Raw genomic sequence first — 16639 nt, forward strand, 5'->3', positions numbered from 1 at the left:
TCATGTTACAGCTGACAGTTAATCAGAAGTGCACCCTTCTTTCCATGCTGTTTTGGTCTGCTTCTACCCCTTTCTATGGTTATACATTACCTGAGATTACCTGAATAATTTTTAATTATCTTGCCAATCTAAGAGGGTTTTTTAAATGTCTATGTCATTGGGCCTTTTGGACTTGCTTATTCATGTTAGAAGAAATCAAACCCTCCTTGATCCAGTCATCTAACCAATGAATTTGGCAAAGATAATTCTCTGCATTTGCCCTCCAGAGATGACTTTCATTGCTCCATGAACTCAAATGAAGTCACAAACATAAGCTGTTATAAATCATGGTACTCTTCTACGATTTTCACTTTACTCAGTGTGACTTTTTAAATCTTTCTAAAGACAGTTTCCAAAAACATTAAGCGACAGTTTTCATAACAAAGTCTTAGTGTTTAATTTTATAATTGCTGGATAGTGACACAGAGCTCAAATTCAAACTTGGTGAAAACTATTGGCTTAAATCAATCACATTAAGGACTTTATTATAACAAGATGTTTTCTCCTTTCACTTAAATGCAGGAATAAAATGGAAAACTATAGGTGCATTAAAAAAACATGCCTAGATTCCAAAATTTCCACTAAGAGCAATACAGCACTGACATGCAACATGAAAAATGAAAACAACTGCATGAAGAAATAAAAACACAACCCCAGAAGTCAGCAGTTTGCTGCCTTGCACATCAAAGCCCCTGTCTGAGGGCCTTCAGGGTGACGTAGTGTAGCAGGCACTGCTCAGCTCCCCTCTCATTACCCACCAAGAAAATAAAGACATTTCAGGGCAGCATTTAGGCCAAGAAAGGGCCCCTTTTCTGATACCAGCCCTTAAAATATTGTAGGACTGTCCTTGAAAAACTGATGACTCCTATATCTATATTCACCAGTCTTTCTGTACTTGCTTCCAGAAAAGAGTTTTGGGTCCCTTCCAGGCTTTTTCTCATACAGAGAAGAGCCATTACACTCCATTTCCCACAATCTAATTTAAAGTGAGGAAAGCTGAAGCATCACAGTAAAGTAGTAACTGACCTTGTTTACCCAAGATCATATTTTGATTCAGTATTAAAGTACCCCATAAATAAGCTCTTTCCTACACAGTCTTAGATGAGTGTGTATCTCAGTAATGTACTCAAAGAATATTTATATGCCCAAGTGAAAAATATATACATATATGTACTTTTAGATGTTTAGACCAAACTCAGTAGGGCAGACATTCCTCTACAGTTTTCTACCATTTCTACCCTTTTGCTGTGGACTATAAAAGAAGCCAGATAGCTCAATATCCTTTGCCTTTAGATAAAAGTATACAGGGTATTCTAGACTTGATTTATATGGAGTATTGAAGCCAATTCAATGTTGCAAAAAGAGCAGATGTGCAGCCCTTTCAGAGGGCAGCAATGTCACTGATTCTTTAAAGCATGTTCTGAGTTTGGCTGGGGTAGAGTTAATTTCCTTCATTGTGGCTGGTGTGGGGCTGTGTTTTGGATTTGTGATAGAAACAGTGTTGATAGCACAGGGATGTTTTCATTATCACTGAGCAGTGATCAGAGATCAGAGAGTCAGGGCCTTTTCTGTCTCTCACATGACCCTACCAGTGAGTGGGCTAGGGGTGCACAAGGAGTTGGGAGCTGATCCCAACTGATCAAAGGGATATCCCAGATCATATGGAGTCATGCTCAGCCTATAAAGGCTGGGAGAAGGTGGAAGGATGTTCACAGTGATGATATTGTCTTCCCAATTCACCACTACATGTGATGGAGCCCTGCTTTCCTGGGAGTGCTGAACACCTGCCTGCCCATGGGAAGCAATGAAAGGATTCCTTGTTTTGCTTTATCTGTGTATGCTTTTCTTACCTTTAACTGTCTTTATCTCAGTCACAACTTTTCCCACTTTTACCCTTCTGATTCTCTCCCCCATCCATTAGTTAGGGGGTGAGCAAGCTTCTGTGTGGTGCTTGGATGCCAGCTGGGGTTAAACCATGACAATGTGTTTTCCTAGTATTGTCACCCTTAATGAAACCAGTTGTTTAAATATAGACTATTTGAGAAAAGAGGAACCTTCTCGTAATGTATTAAAAAAATTGATATTAATAAAAAATTACATGCAATAATTCACTATTAGTGTCAGCACTGCTTTTCAGTCTCATTTTTTTCCTTATAGATAGATGGTATAGCTTGAGTTGTAAAAACTGGGTTGCTTATACACTAAGCCATGGCAGAAAACAAATTTAAGTGTCCATATCTTCTTCATATAGATATCCTACTTGGAAACATCAGCTATTGAAACAATAACTTTTGAAAGAAGTCTGTGGAATGGACTTTTTGTTAGGCCTTTTATCAGAAAGCTGAAATGCTGCCACAGAAGAACAGAGTCAAGTACAATGTATTTGCTCACAGAAGTTGAAAATAAATATGTTGTATTTTCCAGTGGCTGTTATTTTCTGGCTCATCCTTCAGAATGACATAACTCCGCTTTTAAATAGGGTGAACTATGGCAAATACCATTCTCTGCTTGGTCTGTTTCCTCATGTCAGAATTCAGCTGTCATGAAGGTGATTTGTCTTCTTATGATTCATCAAATTATTATGATTTTTTGTGTTATTTTTCCTATCGATCCCTATTATTGAAAACCTAATAACTATATGGAGAATGTTCTTCAATGGAGCATCAAAGGCCTAGGAAGCTCTCTTCCTCTCTTCTAGATAGAATGAGTCAGGAAATAAGCTGCAGTCACCGACCTGTTTGCCTTATTTGTAATTTTGTCTTATTTCTAAGCCACATTGCTGTGGACTTTCCTTGTTTATTTAAAAAATTCTAATCTTTTTGTACAGTATTTTGAATATGACAAATTACTCAGGTGTTGAGGGTCTTCCCTCTAAGAAGATTCTTTAAAAGCTAGCCATCAGATGAGCCTTATTTAAATATTATTCCTATAGTCTCAGTAGAACTTCAGTTCCCAAATATTAGCACTTTTGATTTTCAGCCAGGTTACAGACTTTATTTCTCTCTTCCAGAAGGTAAAACAAGAGATGATGACAAGAAGAAGACCCTCCCTTGCTATATACACCTCAACAGTACTGAAATAAACACATCTTGGGTAGAATTATTTGCTACAGTTGTATTGCTGTTGTTCAGTGAAAAATATGCAAGCTTCAGGATGAGATAAACATGCTAAGTCAAATTTTGTTTCTTTCTCTCCTCAATACTTTCCCTCTCTCTTCCCTAAATCAAACATGACAAATCTGTTATCTTTGACTGGAATGGTTAAACAATTTGTACAGGACAGAAAACATCATGCCTCTATATGCTTACAAAAAAAGAATATCTGTAAAAATAAGATCTCAGGATATTTTGTTCATTTTTTAGGGGTGACATTTATGTGAACGAAAGAAAATTTTAGGCCCCACTGCTGGTGTATCTGCTACATATGGCAGCAGTGCATACACACCATAGCTGGAAGACTTGCATGGATCTGGAGTTCCTCTTTCTCTGCCCTAAGCAGCTGCTTTCACTCACCTTTAGATGTCCTACAGAGCTTTAACCAGCAGATACAATTCATGTTGCATGGACACAATTCGTGCTTTCAGATTCTGCATTTCTGAGATTTGCTACCTTGTTATGAAGTGTTCATGTTTTCTACACTCTTGATCCCCTTTGGTCTCTGTTTTTCATTCACTACTGACATTGCATCCTGTTGAATGCATCAAATCAGGTTAGATTCTCCACCTGGGAAATTCAGCTCCAGTCCCAGCTGACACCATCCCATCAACATCCTAGTTAGAAAATCACCTTGTCAGCAAGGCAAATAACACATTTTTAATACAGCACTAATCATCAGCTAAGTCAAAAGCATGAGTTGGATTAAATACTGTCAAAAATCAACGAATAGCCACCAGCTTCTCTTTTCTTCTCCTCTGCCTCCTTTAGCCAGTCCAAATGTCCTCACAGACTGGATTTCAGCACACGGCACATTCAATACACTTTTGATGAATTCCTGTAAATGTCCAGCTTTTCTGCTTCAGTATTCGCAAATATTCCTGCTCCCAAGAAAACCAAATTTATAACGTGAGGGGAGGCTTCATATTTCTGGCACATGCAGTTGTGCAGATGTTATTCCTTAAGGAAGACTCTCTTGATTGCCTCTGTGAATAATGGCTACGAGGTGGCAAGGAGCCAACAGTTCTCTTAGAGCAGAAGGTATAAAACCACTCTCCTACTGAAAGAAGGCCCCCAGTAGGATAATATATTATTACGCATGATTCAAGTTACAGGATCTGCAGCAGGGGAGCCAGTGGCTGAATCAGGACAGCCGCACACAGAATACTGATGATGGGATGATGGAATGCATCATGCATTGAAAGAGCTATGGTTTAGTACTTAAATCCCCTATATTTTCAAAGTGACTAGAAGGATCAATATATAACTGAAGCACCGTAAACAAATTGTAGATTATTGTGTGTGAGGAGAGGGGAAGTTACCATGTTGTAACCAAAATTCTATTTCAGGCTACTTCTTTAAATAAAATTTTGCTCTATGAAATACTTGACCTCTTGAAGCCCACTAGCAACAGATATAGCTTTAATTTAATAACGCAATATTGAATTTGTCTCATATCTGATTCTGTTTCAGCTATTAGAATACTGAAGAGCAAAACCTTGCCTCATTAGATTATGCAGACTGAAATCTCTGCATTCCACAGTATCCTGGGCTGGTTTTAAATTGTTCGCACAACAAATTACTTTACCCACAAAGAACTAAATCCAAATGTTCAACACAATGTTGGCTTGCCCAAATGTTTTCCACTTATAATTGAACACATCTCAAGAAAATGTGCACGTTTATTATTAACAAAAAACAAAACCAAAAAAATAAACCAAAACAAAATACTCAACCCCCCCACACCAAACCTATTTCCTAATATGAAAAGCTGGCTAGATAAGAGCTTTTTCAATCTAAGATCTAATCTTTTCTGTGTAGATTAAGCACATTCTAAACAAAAATTCTATATTTCGCTTTGCTGCCACATACCCTGAAGCAGTATGCAAGCTCTCCCTTGACTTCCTTTCATACTGGCTCTTGTATTCAGTTATTCTGGTAAATGGATGCAAATCAGGTGCATTGTGTCGAGGTGGAAGGAAGGGGGTGAAATTTGTTCAGAAATGATCTCAGTTCTATTCATTAATAACATGACATCTTGACTGAAAGTGGTGAAGAATGAAATATAACAGTACTGAACTTTACTCAGTTGTAACAGATGCATGTAAGAACCTTTAGAGAAAGCCAGATATGTAAACGGCCACAGCGAAATGATTTCTGAAGCATTAGAATAAGTACTTAGACCGTGATGGCAGCTAAAGATGCAAACTCAATGCTGCAGCAACACCCTTTTTACCTTCCAAGACAGTTAAAGGTAATCTCAGGCTATAACTGGAGAAAGCAGTACCACATTAGGTAAGGACTACAAGGAGACAAACATACATGTAAAAAAAAAAAATGCACAATATTAACAATTAAAGACACTTTTAAAGGTTTAATGGGGCCAACAGAAAAAAAAAAATGGAACAATGCCCATGGTTACCTGCAGAGACAGCACATAGTTAAAAAAAAATCAAGAAATTGTAGCCATCGTTTTGCATAGCGATTCAAATTATGCTGGCAGAATAATTAATGGAGGACCTAATCTCTGTGAGGAAAAAAAAAAAAAAGAAAAGAAAAAAGGCTACGTTAAACAAAGTTCATTACTGCATGATGTAAATGAGTTTCTCACCAGTGATGTCACTGATTGGCTGGGATGTAGAGCTGGTTTCGAACAGTGCAGCATGGCCGGATTGGCTGCTAGCTCTTCTGGTTACTGCCTGCTTGGGCAGCGGTCGAACCAGACTCTTTCTGTCTCTCTTGTTGTCGTTTGAAGCAAATCTTGTTCAGCCCAGCTGTGTCTCCATAGTAGTGGCACCCTAAGAGAGTCTCCCTCCTGCTTCCCACAGCTCATCTGTAAGGCGGTCGCTGCTGTGAAATACCAGCCTTTGGCACGGAGCCCAGACTGCGTTGTTAGATCCGTCTATAATACAGAAAAGAATTTTTTTTAAAGCAGTTCTTTCACCGAATTACATCCTAAGAAGGATTAATAAGCACTAAATTGCAACTGATTTGTGGACTTTTAAATTATGTAGCTAGCACGCTTTCTGAAATAAAATATTATCTGGCTTGCAATAGTACAGCATCATTGGTTTAAAAAAAAAAAAAAAGAAAAATAGGAAAAAAAAGGAAATAATGAAAGAAAGGAAGAAAGAGAAGCAACAACTCTTCTTTGTTTACCTTGATTACAAAAAAAAATAATTCTTCCTTTTTTCCCCTAGAACGGTAACTGATATCTTGGTGCTACGCAAGAATATTTTAAACTATCGCCAGTTTTCTATTTACATCCAAGTCATTATTTTCAGGTTAAGGCAAGGGATCTTAATTAGCATTCTCTTTAACTATGCAAACTGAGACAGGGCATGAAAGAAAAATGCTGTATGGAAGAGACAGAGACAGAGAGAGACAGAGGAAGAAGACAGAAAAAAAAAAAATCTGTGCAGCTTTTACAGTTCAGCTGTCTGACCCCCTGCAAAAAGAATGCAGTCATATCAACTTTGCCAGACAATGGAGTACCTACAGGCTTTCCTCTAGACAAGTCCTTTATAACCAGTCAGTATTATGTGCTGCAGACAGTGGCCAATCGCTAAGCTGCTTTCTACAGCAGTGACACAATAGGTGCACTGGCCACACTGTCCTCCTAGCCTCCGACAGCGGTGCAGGTTCATTTTTTGTACACTGGAATACGCATATGTCTTAAATGTTCCCACTGTATGGATAAAAACCCCCACCATCAGCCTAAGCTTGCTTTGTTTTGCTATAATTACATCAGCCTAATTACTGCAGCCGAGCCGCAGAGCCACTGCTCAGAGCGGCGCATAGGCATGCACGTCATATAAATATGCATGAGCACGCCTGCTTATTTAAATACAAAAATGCATCAATTGCTGGTGGTGCCTTTTTGGTTTTGTTTTCTGCATGTCCTTCCTCCCCCCTCCAACACCCATTGCTGATAAACCAAGTGAGTTAAGGACGCCTAGCAAATGCGGTCACCATTTTTCTCCCTTTATTTATCCAAACTTTTATTCGATCCGTTCTAATTGCAAGCATTCAGTAGGAACTAAAAAAAGAGGAAAAAAAAAATTCAAATGCAAATGAGTGTCAGTTAGCAAGGGAAGGGTATTGCAGACCTAGGGCATTTTTCTCCCTTGTCACTACCCATCAGAGAAAGCGCCTGTAAATGAATCTGCGAGCACTCCATCATAGCCAGGCATCAGATGCCCAGCTCCTATTAAAGCCCAATGATCCCCCAGCATGTGCACGCACCCAGCTTGTGTGTTTGGGTCCTCTGTAATTACTGCAGCTCTTGTAACTGTACCTGAATCCGCTCATACAGTCCAAAGATTAAATCATCACTATCCACGTATTAGCCGACATAATTGGGCACATTCTATAGTGGGAATCGCCATGCTAATTTTTCTGATTTTATGCATGGGATTTACATATTCATGAAGAGAATAGTTGTTATGACCGCCGACAGAGCAACATGAAAAGAAAAGACACCATTCTTCAGCACACAGAGTATACAAAACCTAGAGGGAAAAGATGCAGCATATGGCGACAAGGAGGAGAAGTTGTTTGGCTTTCGAGGGTTATTTTCTTTCCTATTTATAAATGCTGGGTAGACGGCTTACAAAAGCATGTAAGTATTCTGATCACGAAGGCAAAGTAAGTCTGTGTTATTAGTAATCAGCCACTGGTAGCTGAAATAAAATCGTTTTCCACTTGGTGCCCAGTGTTCTGCAAGTTTTGCCTTTGCATTAGACACCATTATCAGTTTAAGGATGCTTAGGACATATTCATCCAGGAGTGCACAAAAATACTGGTGAATCAGAAAGGAACAGAAATTCTAGTTGATATTTCAAAAATCTTGATTTCCTATTCTAATGCCTACTTTGAACTAGGGAACGATACCTTTCCCAGGAAAGCTGGTGTTCTTCATTACCAGAGGTGTTTTTTACCCAACTTATTAGAACTGCATGTTTTCCAAATCTGACAAAATATATCTGAGTGACTTTTAGATTCCATTGTTTAAAAAAAAAAAAATCACTAGAGGAAAGATAATTCAGGCAGAGTTATAAACATAGAGCACCTTGATTTGTATAACAATTTCATATCAATAAACACATTATGCATACTGTAACCTTGTCCCTTTTATGCATTTAGTATAATAATTTCTTAAATGTTTGTTTATCTCTTAGGTATCTGCCACTCAAAACAGCCCAAATTTCCTTATAATAGCCAGATAAAAATACCTACAGATGCCTGCCTTCCCCTACATCTTCCTACATTTAATAAAGGTAATACTACAGATAGAAAGGTGAAAAAAAATAATTTTTACAAGGAAAATTTTAATGTAATGGCCATGTTTGTCAGGCCTGGTTGTATATAATTTTTCACAAAATATTATATTCAGTACTCCTCAAAAGAATAAAAAGAGGGGGTTTTCATTTACATTTGTGTACCATACATTTATTTGGATTACAGCACTTCAATGCAGTCATGCATTAACATTTTTGTAGTGACAGAAATTATATTGTATATTACATTATAAAGAATGTATTTAAAAGCTGATTGATATTTTATATTATTATGAATTCAAATAGCAATATTGAAATTATATTTTAAAATAAGCTCAAGAAATTGCTTTTGATTCTCTAAAGTAGATTTTAAGAAAAACAAGCAAAAGAAGCACTAAAAAAATAAACTCAGCAATATTAACAAAAAAGATGTTTCTCTACCCAGATCACTGTTACTGTCTCTGTCAAAGCAAACAGCTAACAGTAACCTTCTTTGTGTTTGTGTTTACCTAAAATTCAAACTTCAGCAGCTGTAAATCTGTGAGCTAATTATTAATTTTCTCCTTTAGCATAAATATCTGGGCTATGACATCATATAGCACAAAAATAAGCTTCACTGCTGAAAGTGAAGCCTTTAGAGACCAGAATGGTGATATAATTTTTAAGGTATGACCCTTTTAAAAACCTTTGCATGGCCTCTATTCAAGAACCCTACTCCATAATGTCAAGTACATTAGTGCTAATTTCAAGCTTTTGTTAGAGGATAATATCAGAAAACTTCAAGTACTCATGGAAGAATTTGAGGTAGGTTTCCTAAAGAAAATATGTAATTTTGTGTTCTGTGTTCAATGAGAGAGAAAAATGAATATGTTTCTTGTTTGTAGCAATGAACCTGACAAATTTCAAGTGCTCTTGAAAAAAATGAAATCACATACCTCTAAACATGGGAAGTTTTTTGTCTTATTTTATAATCCTTACTGTACTGAATTTTTTAAAATCTCATTCCAGCAGAGGAAACAACAGTATAAATTAAAAATTTTCAGCAAAACTATTAGATTTGTTATATCTGGCATAAAATGAAATCAGACAATAGTTTTAAAATACATCTGTATTCAGAATAAGGTTTCTTATTCAAGAAAAGCATCACGTTTCACATTCATTTTCTACCCGCTCCTATAATTTCAATTGCTGTTTTCTTTACAAATGATCACCTTTTGCTCTGCATTTTCATCCCATGTACTGCTATTAGCCTCAGCCCTTTATTCAAGCTCTTATAAATTCCCAGAATACACCGTGCTATGTCAACAGTATTAATTATGATGATATTTGGTGTATTTACTTGCTACATCTTCCTGCTTCTGAATTATGGCCCGAATTTTCAAACAGCTCTGACATCCATGTTTAAACTCTGGCCCTGCTATGGGTTTTACTCCCAAAATTACCACAGAACCGAAATTTTAGATCCTAAATAAGCAGGTAGTCTGACTTGCAGAACTGCCAGAAACCTGCAGCTCACTTATACACTACAGGAGCTCCCATTAACTGGACTGCCTTAATACGATGCAGATGTCAAACACTTTGCTTTCATAAGGGGGGGCTGATACAAATATTGACCTGATCTTTTTCAGTTTAGTAACTCTAACAATCTCAAATGCTATGATGATGAAATAGAGCTTTCCAGGCTTGGGCTTGTAACCTTCTGTGGAAAAGCAACAACAGCTTAAAAGGTAAAAAATGTAGCAATCAAGAGTAGTACTTAAATTTGAAGCAACACGAGAATAGTAGTCGGTTGATGAAAAATACCAGATCTATAAAAAAAGTTTCAGTAAAAAAAGTTAGGTGTGATTTAATATCTGGATCAGAAGAAGTGCTAAAAACTTGAAAATTCATTGTCCAGGGCCTAGCCAGTTTAGCTGTCAACTATGGTATTAGAGCATCAATAGAGAAACACAGATTAAAATCCTTCACTGAAGGATTTACACTATAATATCTTCCATGGCAATATTCAGCCAAACAATCCTACACGGGAATAGTGCTAGCATTTTTTATCCCATTTTTTAGTTCAGATTTTCCAGGATTTTTTTTTTTTTTGGCTACACACAATACAGAGCCTATGCTTTTAAAAACTTGATTAATAAAATAAGTAAATATGTGTTATTTTGGGGTAGATTCATAACCTGTGTGCATGTATGTAGTGTTGAGTAAATTATTTGGGGAATTTTCCTCAATTAATATTTTTATTCATTTGTTATTTAACTAATGGATATAAAAATGACTGAACCTTTTAAGAGTCACTAAGGAATCACATTTAGGAATTTTTTTCATTAATCTATTTTTAAAATATATAAAAATGTTTGCCTAAACTCTTTGTCACTTAAAAGCATGTTCTGTTCTAGAGAAAATCTCATCTTCATTTACCTCTTGAAGAAACTTATCTTAAGGTTATGTTAACCCTAATTTCCTACTTGGCTTCATCTTCTTCTTATTCAGAATTCATCCTTTCCTCAGGCTGTACTTAGTCCTCCTAAAGAGCTAAAATTGAATGATACGCTTGTGACAGTAATTTAATTAAACTGATTGTAGAAGCATGTAAACACACGATTAAGAGTCTATTTCTCCACAGTGGTTCTGGTGCTGCAAGCACTTCTACCTTCCAGCACCCCACCCACCATAAACCTAATTTCACTTACTGTCTTCCATTTATTTGGGAACAGGATACTCTGGGTAATGCTACATGAGCTGTATTTGACCTGTTGTATGTTCACAGCCCACCATAAGCTGTGGCTGAGTTAGCTGAACTAAATTGCCGATTTTAACATAGTTTTTCGTCTTTTTATTGTACGTGCAATAAGTAAACATCAATAAATGTTCATTTCCAAGAGCAAATACTCTGGGGTTTATCATTTGACGGATGTTCCAAAGCAACCCCATGCTTTATGACAGATCTAATTCCACATGTTGTTTCATCTCAAGATAGTGTAAGTGGCTCTATTTGAAGGCTGGGAAATGCTACAACACTGCTGAATATTTGAATTACCAGGACCCAGAGACAAAGGTAATAATATTCCATTGTCTTTGCTTCTTTATTAATGAGGAGGCAGCACTGCTGTGCAGAGGACTGAACACACCCATCTGCATCAAGGAGGAATTTTGCACATCACAGCAGCCAAACAGAAAGACCATGCTACCCAGCTGTAACTCCACTTATTTGCCTGTTTTGTAACCTCAGGTTAATTCTCCTCAAATACAGAAAACAAACACGGTATTAAAAATAAAACTCAAAGCTAGGAACTCCTTTAAGCACAAGATGTCTAAACACTAAGGACAAGATGTCAAAAGCAATATGACAGCCCTCTCAGACCACATGTCAAATCTCTCAGGGAGGCAATGTCAATCTGGGCTACTGGGGCCACTGATGAAAGCAGCAAGACAATGAAGGACAGCTGCTGACAGGTAACTCTGACCTGTTGATACACATGGAAGTTCCACCAGCTTCTCTAAAACACAGAAAATCTCCATCCATTAGTAAATAACATGTGCCTTGCACCTTACAAGCCAGCAATCACAGTAGGGTTCAGTGGTCTGTGTTCAGTGTTAAAACACTTCATACCCCCTGGCCTCTCAGGATATGGGGACCATGAGTCCTGTGTGGTGACTGCCCAACATATGGAAAAGGCATGGATACCTACCAGTGTTTAAGATTTAAAGTTTTAAAATACTGAATGCCACCCTTAGAATTTACCTCACCTTTCTAACAAATATGGTCTGGGAGCACTCAAGAGGGAGAAAATAAGACACAAAAGTTTACAGGTCAAGATAAAGACAGATCACTCACCAGTTCTCACCACTGGAAAAACAGAGTTGTCTGGGGGAAACTTTAACTCACTGCCATCACCTAACACATAGAGGAGGTGAGGAATAGAGACTCTGGTCAGTCCATAACAGCTCTTCTCTTCCGCTCCTTCTGCCTCACACCCTACTCGTTCCCCTGCTCCACTGAGGGTCTCCAGTAATCAAACTCCATGTGCACACAGATACAAGAAACCCTTGCTGCTGTCTCACCTCCACAAAGCTGGAGATGTAGAAAAAAGAACTCTGACAACAACTGCTCAAAACCTTGCTGCCTTTTGCTTCTCTGGCAGTTAGCAGCCGAGGAGATCTATAAGATGTTACAACCTCCAGTTATGAATCTGCAACACAAGAACAGACAGCCCTTTGAAAGCAGAAACAGTAAAACAGTCAGCAGCTGCTCTCCCTGGGCCCAAAATTCTGTACACGGACAAGCTTCACAGACTTCTGACTCCTTCAAACAAGTGTGCTGCTGAGGAAAGGAACAGCAGGTAAAATAGTCCCTGCTTGAAGTGGCAGTGGACAAAAAATACTGATCATCCCACAGCCACATACATAGCCATGGGGATATCCAGATGAGGAAACCTAAATTCTTCCTTTGTACCAAGGAGAAAACTTTCATATCTTTTATAATAGGTGTTCTCCCTTTGCATAATTCTTAGGAATCAGCACCAGGCATCAATCAAAGAAACCTATGTATTACTTTAATAGCTAGGATTAATAAATTATAGGTTTCCTGGTATAAATAAGCATGTATTCAGCACAAGCTGCTGTTTGAAATCTATTGATAGTAAGAGGAAGGATTTGGATTGTTCCCAAGTCAAACTGTGCTCTCTGCATAACAGCAACCTTCCCCACAATGTTCATTGTCCCAGTCTGCATCACAGCCTGCTCCTTCATTTAACACACCTAGGTGATTCTGAAACCCTTGGCAAGTCTATCCTTGATAAAATTAGCATATGATGATCCTCAAATATAACACACAAGGCACATAAGAAATGCCCTTTCTTTGCCATAGTTCTTTAAATTGTAGACTCCCACACCAAACGAAAGATGTTTCTACAAGGCCTTTCATAATTGCACAGTTATGTCACTCAGAAGGCAGTGTCTGTATTAACTCTTGCCTTGTTAATTTGCTGTGCTTCAAGAGACCTCTTGGCCCTCTATTTGAAACAGAGGTGGGAGAGAGGGCAGCAATACATGCCCAAGGAAACATTCAGGGATTTCGCTGTGGGATTCCCATTAGTAGCAGTGGGGGATGTTTAGGGATTTAGCTACACAACAGTTTGAAAACGTGCATCTCGGTGTTGGGAGGAGCACAGAACTGCCCTGAATTTGTCTTTACCCTTATGTCTCCAGCCAGGGAGGTCAATAAAAGGTTTAAAGAGAAGCAGTGGCAGGATACAGGTTCTGATATGATGGCAATGCTGCCTGTCCTGCTGGGCTCTCACATGTCACTTCATGCCATCACTGTACATTTGGCAAAATGCAGGCATAGAAATATGTGCAACGTGCACTTTAAGTGTCAGCCTGCCCAGAACATTGAAGCAAGCAAAAACACCAAAGAATTTAATATGGTAGGATTAAGGTTCATTTTCCACCAATTATAACATTCCTATCTTTCTAACTTCTGCGGAAAAAAATATGAAGCACCTCATAAAATCCAGAAAATTCAGGGAATAAACCACATGTTATTTGTATTTTTTTCAACACCTCTTAATTGAGCTCTTAGCTACTAATTTGATAAAAAGCCTTAATTAACAGTGAGTTTTTATGCTAAGAATTCTACTTCTAACACTATTCAAAGCACTACTTTACAATTTTGTACAGAAAAAAATCAAAAACTAGTAATCTTCAGTACATATATGATATGAACATCCACATCTTATGTTATATCAATTTCACCTAAGGACTAATATATCTGGAGTACTGCCTCTGCAAAAAATAGGCTTTCAGACATGAAATCCACATAGACACTATGAACACATAAAGAACCCTTAAGTAAAGACCAAATGAACAAGATGCACATGAGATGTACAAAAGGGCTGTGGAGATGAAACACATCATTCCAAGTTAAAATCAGAGCATTAAACTAATGCGTGCAATGCCTGAGCCTATGGCTTGCTGCAGTAAGTGAACCCCTTTATATGGGTTTCAGTACTTCAAGGAATGACAGGGAATTGATTGTTCTGCCTGTTCTCTGTCCCATATGTTAATACTGCAGCACTTTTCCGCCACCTTAGAGAAAATGGACATTAAATATCCTCACATTCTTAAGCATAATCACCTAGGAAAGAGATTATCAGGTACCAGGGTCTTGTTCTGTTTGGAAGAACAATACTTAGAATTGTCCCATGGTGAAAGAGGATTTATCTTATTGCCCAAATCAACACAGCACTTTTAATTTAACATTTTGTTAAAACATAATTATGTTCTCATTACACAGCACATACTTTCCATATAAGCAACAGAGAGATTTGAATGTGTTCTCTCTCTTGCAATGAAGGCAAACAAAATTTTCAAGGGCTCTGATCCACTTGACCCCTTTTTCCCCATCTTTTCTATTCTAACTCTGCTTTTCAGAGGCTGAAGAGGTCTGTTTCTGGCTCCTAACTTGGGATGACAAAACTTGATTTTCCAGAAATGAAAAGATTTCATATTGCTTGATACAACTGTTGCATTGGATTAATATTTGCATTAATTCAAACTAGACATCCCATGGCCTTTGGCAAGCTATATCATAGCAGTGTTACTGTGATAACTCATAGTAAGTGACACTGGTACCACTGTTGCTTCCAGGTGTCTTTTTTTTCCTGCAGGTTTTGTGGGCATTTATACAGAGACACTTTCCAACTAATAACAAATGCTAAACCCACTGAGGATACAGGATTTATGCTTTTTTCCTGGATTTTTTTGTTGTTGTTTTTGTTTTGGTTTGGATTGAGGGTTTGTTTTTTTGTTTTGTTGGGGTTTTCTGTTTGTTTTGTTTGTTTGTTTTGGGCTTGTTTTTGGTTTTTTGGGTTTCTGGGGTTTTTTGTTGTTGTTGCAGTAAACCAAAACTAATCATTTCCACTAATATCTCTCATCTCACCAGCAATTTCCATGATGCAGAATATTTAGTTCCAGGACTAGGATTCAATGTATTTCCAGATAAAAATATCAGGAATGATAATATTTATACACAGCAACAAGAAACACACTTGTTTATGTGCAAGGAAAAGATTAGAGTTGGACTGAGAAAGCTCCAGTGGGTATTGCTGTCGGGAAAAGGTACAGGTTTTCCCATGTGTGTGTTATGCACGGACTCTGAGACAGTAAATGGTAAGATTTGCTTCAGAAGCACATGAATAAAAAGAAATGTTTAGACATGATTGATTCCAGATTGTTCCTATATATGATATTCCAAATGCCAGCAATATTGTCTCAAATTCTGGAACTTGAAGTAATATCTTTTTTGTTTTTAGAAAGCATTCCAGCTGTTTGGTTTTCTCCTTTCCTCCCACACACTGCACTCAATGTACAAGAAACTCTTCTTGTTTTACTGTGGAAGGTGGGTAAAGGAGAAAGGCAATGTTATATCTCCCTTTTAATACTTAGTACCAGACATCAAGTCATACTTCAAACCCAAGTGTGTCTGGTTAAAACCAATCAAGAAAGCTCCCTTACATGATAAATTTTTGCTATGTGCAGGAAAACAGAGCAACTCCACGTGACAAATTCAAATAAAGCAATGGGCAGCAGTCAAATCTTGCCAAACCTGGAGACAAAAAAGCGAGCACGTTCCCTTAATTATTGTCAGATGTCATGTATGGCATATATGTCATCTGTTGTCTTATGCATGCATCTCCATAGGAATGCTGTGGAGCCTTTTGGCGTGGAAATTTACACAGCCCAGCTTCAAAACACCTCCTGTCTCACATGGCCACAAACCATGTCCTCTCAGGTGTCACATCCCATTGCCCCGACGCTGTTTGGAAAGCTACATCTTGCTGTTTGTGAACGCCCAACAAGGGATTACTTCATCTTTGTTTTCTCGTGCTGAAAAGTCAAGGCTGACTTCAAAACTGAAACAGTTGGTCTCTTGTCACTGAAAATTTGATCAGGTGTTCCTCCGTTGAAGTAGTTCAGATTACATTTCTAACAAATACCACAAGCAGCAAAATGCTTTCAGCTATTAAATCCTTTACGTAAGAGTTGAAAGTAACTCAAACCAGCTGAAGCGTAGTGCAAGGTACCTGGATAGTGTTGCTATCCTTGTTGCTACATTTTTATTGTGTTGTTGATAACTGATGACACACACTGGAACACGATTCTTTTTTT

At 37.8% G+C, this 16639-nt stretch overlaps 1 protein-coding gene across 17 annotated transcripts in view; it reads right to left on the reverse strand.

The window, feature by feature from the left end:
- Positions 1–16639, reverse strand: part of LOC148224620 (uncharacterized) — a 319037-nt gene that overhangs the window by 271748 nt on the left and 30650 nt on the right. For 14 of the 17 annotated variants that reach the window (XR_015800147.1, XR_015800092.1, XR_015800164.1 and 11 more), the window contains exon 3: positions 5803–6093. The gene's annotated coding sequence lies outside the window, so the exon portion shown is untranslated. Of the gene's footprint in view, positions 1–5802; positions 6194–6350; positions 6667–6690; positions 6775–16639 lie in introns of those variants that run through there. The other 3 variants (XM_088157766.1, XM_088157765.1, XM_088157769.1) reach the window with 3 other exon arrangements.

This window comes from Sturnus vulgaris, chromosome 2 (assembly GCF_052056855.1).
Source record: "Sturnus vulgaris isolate bStuVul1 chromosome 2, bStuVul1.hap1, whole genome shotgun sequence".
NCBI lineage: Eukaryota > Metazoa > Chordata > Aves > Passeriformes > Sturnidae > Sturnus > Sturnus vulgaris.